Here is a 6000-nt window from a genome sequence, read left to right on the forward strand (position 1 = left end):
AATGTACAGAGTTTGAACATCCTAAATCTGCTGAGTTAACCCTTTAATAGTCACATTTTATGAGTTAGATCTATAGTTCTACTTTTAAATTTTATTTATTTCTGAATCTATAAACTATTACCTTTTACATTTAAAAAAATGTAAGTATATATTTATACTATATACTAATATACTATACTAAACTATATACTAATACTACCATACTATATACCATATACTAATCTACACCTTGCTTTTTTCACTTGAAGTTGTTCCATATCTGTAAAAAAAAAGAGAACTTTTTCATTCTTTTTATGGCTGCATTTTATCAACCGATTTTCTATTGATAGATGTTAGAGTTTCTTTTTTTCTTTCAATTTTTTGTTATTTCAAATACCACTGAAATTAATAACTATATATGTATAATTTTATTCATGTTCTAACATATTTGTAAGATATATCCCTAAAAGTAAAATTATTGGATAAAATTTTGTGTTCATCTGTAATACTGATAGATATTGCCTATCAAATAAACTATTTTCTATAAAGCTTTCACCACCTTTTAGAGTCTCCTTCTAGCAATGTAAGAGAGGGCCTGCTTCCTCATGTTCTTGCTAAGTCAGTGTATTATAAAAAGTATTCATGTTTGTCAATGCTGTAGGAGTGATAACATTGTAGCATTACCTTTATTTCACTCATTGTGTGTAACGCTGAGCATCTTTTCACATTTGAGTCACTTTTATTCTTTTTCAATGAACTGTTTGTATGTATTTTTTGTCTAGATTTCTGGTGGCTTATTGATCTTTTTCTTATTGATCTGAGGGAGCTTTTTCATGCCAGTGATATTAGCCATCCATACATATTGTGAATTGGAGATATTTTTCCCTTTTTTGTTTACTTTTTTATTTATGTTAGATTTTGCTACACATTTTTTTAAGTTTATATGATTTAATTGATTGGTCTTTTATTTTATGTTTTTTGAGGGTTTTTTGTTATATTGTACTTTAAAAACTCTTCTCTACTCTAAAATTCTGAAAACATCCTCTAAGAGTTTCTTTTACTAATTTTACTTTATTTTTAAAATTTACTCTTTGATCTGGAATTTTTTTGATATAAGATATAAAGTAGAGCTAAAATCATTTTCGTTCCAAATAGCTACCTAGTTATCCCAACACCATCTATTAAATAATCCATCTATTTTTCACTGACTTGAAAAGCCACCTTTACATTGTATATACTGTCACACGTCTTCGGTCTATTTATGGATGTTCTGTTCTGTTTCAGTCGATCAGTCTCTCATCACATGTCAGTACCACACTGGAGTTTTTTTTACGGTTGGGAGATGCGGATGAGGAAGGCTGATGTTGACTTCTGCAGGTTGTAAAATTTTGGTCGAGGTATAACGACATACAGAAAAGTGCACAAATCCTAAGTATAAAGTTCAATGAGTTTTCACATTGTGAACATACAGTATAGTATGTACTTAGTACTCATAACCAGTACTCAGCTCAAGAAGCAGAGCATTACCAGTACCTAGAAGCCCCCATCTAGTCACTTCCCTTGTGAGGGTAACCACTATACTGGATTAATTCTGACTTCTAATAGCATAATTAGTTTCACCAATTTGGAAATTCTGTGAGTTAAATTACTCGGTATCTACTCTTGTGTCTGACTTCTTTCGCCTTACATCTTATTCAACATTACGTTTGTGAGAGTCAGCTACACCGATACATATAGTTGTGGTTCGTTCAATCTCATTGCTGTAGACTATTACATTGCATAAATATAGCGCTTTTAATTTATTCATTCTACTGTTAAGGGACATTGGGGATTTTTCATTTTTGCTATTATGAATAGTGCTTACATGAACATTTTTAACACGTTATTTGGTGAATATGTTCGTATTTCTTTTGGACATGTAGCTAGGAATGGAATTACTGGGTTGTAGGGTATGCATATGCTCAGCCTAAGAAGCCAAACAGTTTTCCAAAGTGATCATACCGGTGTCTGAGAGTTTCCATTGCTCCACATCCCTGCCAATACTTGGTATTTATAGCAGAAGCTGTTGAGGGCTGCTCGTTTACCCTCAAGCCTTCCCATTTCAGTGCACACCAGCATCATAAACTCTTTCTCTGAGAGTTTCACAGGCCACCCAGACCCCTTTGATCTCCACTCAAACAGGTGAGAAGGGTAGGGGAAGCCCTGAGTAGAGATGTCAACCAATGACTGATGAGAGGTCAGCTCCCTTGACCTTTGGATAGTGTAATTCTGAAACACATCGTCTACACTTGCTGTTGGAGTCCCCCAGCAAGATTAAGCTCCATTTGGAGACAGCCTTTATCTCTTTCCTTTCTTCTCTTACTTTTCTACTCCCCTACTCATGTTTTAAGTCCTTGTCCCAGGCCTGCTTCTGTGGGAATCCGGACTATCAAAGTCTATTCTTTTTCATTTTGGCCACTGTGGAGGAGAGGTGATTGGGGGGAAAATACGTCTAAAAAGGCTCCTAAGAGGAGGAGGTAATAATGAAAAAAGGATTGAGAAACACTGGTTTAGAAATATGATCCATCTCAAATTTATTTTTGTGTATAGTGTAAGGTAGGCTTTCAGTCTCTCTTTTTTTTTAATTTGCATATGTTTATCCAGTTCGATAATACCATTTGCTGAAAAGACTTTTTTCCCCATTGAATTGTTTTAGCACAATTGTCAAAATGATTGACTATATATATGTGGGTCTCTTTCTGGATTCTATTCTGTTCCTTTGGCTTCTTTGTCTATTACTATGCCAATAGCACGCTGTCTTGATTACTCTAGTTCTCCAGTAAGTCTTAAATCAAATAGTATAAGCTCTAGCTCTTTTCTTCTTTTTTGAGACTGGTTTGTCTATTTTTGGTGCTTGGCATTTCTATATTAATTTTAGAACCAGCTTGTCATTGTCTAAAAAAAGTACCACTGAGATTTTTATTGGGGTTGTGTTCAATCTATAGATCAATCTGAGGAAATCAACAAACTTGAGTATTCCAATCCATCAACATGACGTGCCTCTCCATTTATATGCTTGTATTTTTTATAAATAGGTTTATGTATTTTATGCTATTGCAAATGGTAATTTTTATTTCATTTCTCAATAGTTTCTTGCTAGCTATAGAAATACAATTGATTTTCTTTTATAATTTGATAAGTCATGCAATTATCTTTCTAGCTGCAAATATTGAATTCGTAACAATAATAATATTGTTATTTACTTGTGTTATCTATTAAAACAAAACAAATCCAAAATACTGATGAATGGCAGGATTCACATTGAGTTTGGGGCATTCGTTTTTTGTATAAAATATTGTTGAGTGAACAAGTACCAATTCACACTAAAGTGATAGGTGGGAGAAAATGCTATAGAACATTGTGTTCCTATAATATACAGCAAGGATGATTTTAAACTTTAAGTTTCTTAAGTCCTCATATGAAAGCATTGTAATTCATTTACCTCTTTTTTATGCTACCAGAATTTCTCTACTCTGTAATATTCAATGTTCATCAGCATAATATACCTTACTATATTTATGCATATGTATCTATTTATACCAAACAATATATTTAAGTTACAATATTGTTTAAAGTTAACAAAATAGTTTTAAAACATAGATAATTTTGTTGAAGCATATTATATGGTAATACTCATAGTACTTATCAAATTTTGCCTTTATGAAAAACCAATACATATCACACTTGGATAAAAATATGAAAGTAGAGTATACATGAAGGTTATGTTGCAACTGTATTCATTTCTTTATTTTATTTTTTCTTTCTTCTCTTTTTTTTATGCATATCCTTATATACTGGTACTTTGTTTCTGTAGGAGATATTCTTAAAAGTAGGATTACTGGGTCAAAGAATATGTACATCTAACAATAAAATAAACATCCATGAACCCATGACTTCACACAGATTGAAACATTTCTAATCTAGAAGCTGCTGGAGGTTGCTCTCTGCTCCATTCCCCCTAGCCTCTCCATAAAGGTGACCATCATCTGAAGGTTATGTTCACAAATTTCTTGCTTTTCTTTATAGTCTACAGAAAGATAGACAGAGACTTACCTAAACAATAGATCTTGTTATCTTTATTTTTAAGCTTTATAAAAATGAGTATTATGATGAAATAATATTTACTTTGAAGCAAATTTTGATGACTAAAAAGTTCTCAATAAACACTTAAATCAAATTGCTGGTATTATTTGCATAGTTTACAAAAATGTTACTCTATAAAATATCTAGATAACGTTGTGTTAATAAATATCAATAGCTCTTTGATTTAAAAGTGATGAAAGACAACCTAATTATAATTGTTTTTCATATATCCACATTTTCTTTCAGTGGTATGAAACTGTCTGGATATTTAAAAATAGTTTACTTTGGCAAGAGAAAACTTGCTGAACTCTGGAAAGTACAAAGTAGACACAATGGAAGGTTTCTGAACCTGGAGAAGAAAAGATAATTTTCTATAAATGATTTTTTTCACATCTGTGTTTCTTATATTCACATGTAGATATCTCAATTGCTGTATTACCAATTTGCTTCACTAGATGGAGATATGAGGCATAATAATTACAGATGCCTTCAAAAAGGAAAAATAACAACTTGAGAAAATAATTATTTGTAGAGGAGAAACTATTGCTTGTAAGAAGTCATCTTAAAGGATATGATCTTCCATGTAGTGAATTGTTCGCTCCAGGGAGAAACATTTGCTGGAGATTGATAATGAGTACTTTATTAGTGAATAATAATTCATTAGTGAACTGAGTGGACTCCTTCTTTTATTCACTCACTCATTTGTTCATTTTTTCATTCAGTGACTAAGCATTTTTCACACCTAGTGTGCCCAACATGGCCAGGCACTGGGGATATGGAAATAGGAACACAATCCCAGCCCTCAAGGAGCTCACAGCCTCAGTCAAGTAGGGGAGATAAGTACATAAATGATCAATTAGAATACATTTGGGGAAGAACTATCGAACGGATTCACATGAGGTTCAGTGATGGCATCAAGAAAGAAATGACTAGCTCTTATTGAGTAGGAAAAGATGCCTGGGATGAGTTTTAAGGGATGAACAATTCAAGGATGGGAAGAAAACTATAGCAATAGTCCAGACAAAACTTGGTAAAGACCTGAACCAAGTGAGTACCTCTGGGATAGAAAGGAGGAGATAAACGTACAAGATATGGAGGAGGCAGAATAGGTTAACTAAATGACTAAATGATTGCAGGGATCAGAGAGTAGGAAGAAATTTCCTAGATAGTTTAAGGTAAGTGCTGTGGAGGTCAGGATAAAAATTCAACATGACAATGAGAAACTGAAAACAATTTTAATAAAGCACCGCTACTCATATCTTAAATTGTAGACTGCCTCCCCACCCTTTCCCTCTTCTTGAGATCTCACCCCATTCTCTGTTTGCTCTGGCGTGTGAACTTGTTCTTCCTGCCAAATGAGTCAGTCTCAGTTAGATTTGTGCTGACATGTATTAAATTTCCTGTAAAAGTAAGAAACTAGTGTGTCATCCCTTTCTCTCCCTCTCCTTTTCCCTCTCCCTCTCTTTCCTTCTCTCGTCTTCTCTCTCTCACACACACGCACGCCACACACATGCACATACAGGGAAAAGCATATAGAAAAAAGTATAGTGTCATTTGTAGAAAACTACAAATAAAAAGATGTGGAATGACTATTCATACAGCAGAAAAACAACCTTACACTCACAGCGAACTCTAAGAAACTGCAGTTTTTACTCTTAAGTGTTCTTAAATCCTGGAATGGAATATGGGTCTTACTGCAAGTATCTAAATCATGATACATACTCATCTATTTGCAATAGTTTTCTAAGCGGATTTTTAAGTTCTATTGTTTTATGCAAAAGATTAGAGATCTAGAATTTTAAAGTTTCTGTTTTTGGTCTTCCTTTGAATTTCCACTGTGAATTTAGCTATGTTTTCATTTAACACCCATATGTTGAATTTTATCTGTCCCTAACACAG

This window comes from Equus caballus, chromosome 17 (genome assembly GCF_041296265.1).
Source record: "Equus caballus isolate H_3958 breed thoroughbred chromosome 17, TB-T2T, whole genome shotgun sequence".
In the NCBI taxonomy this organism is placed as follows: domain Eukaryota; kingdom Metazoa; phylum Chordata; class Mammalia; order Perissodactyla; family Equidae; genus Equus; species Equus caballus.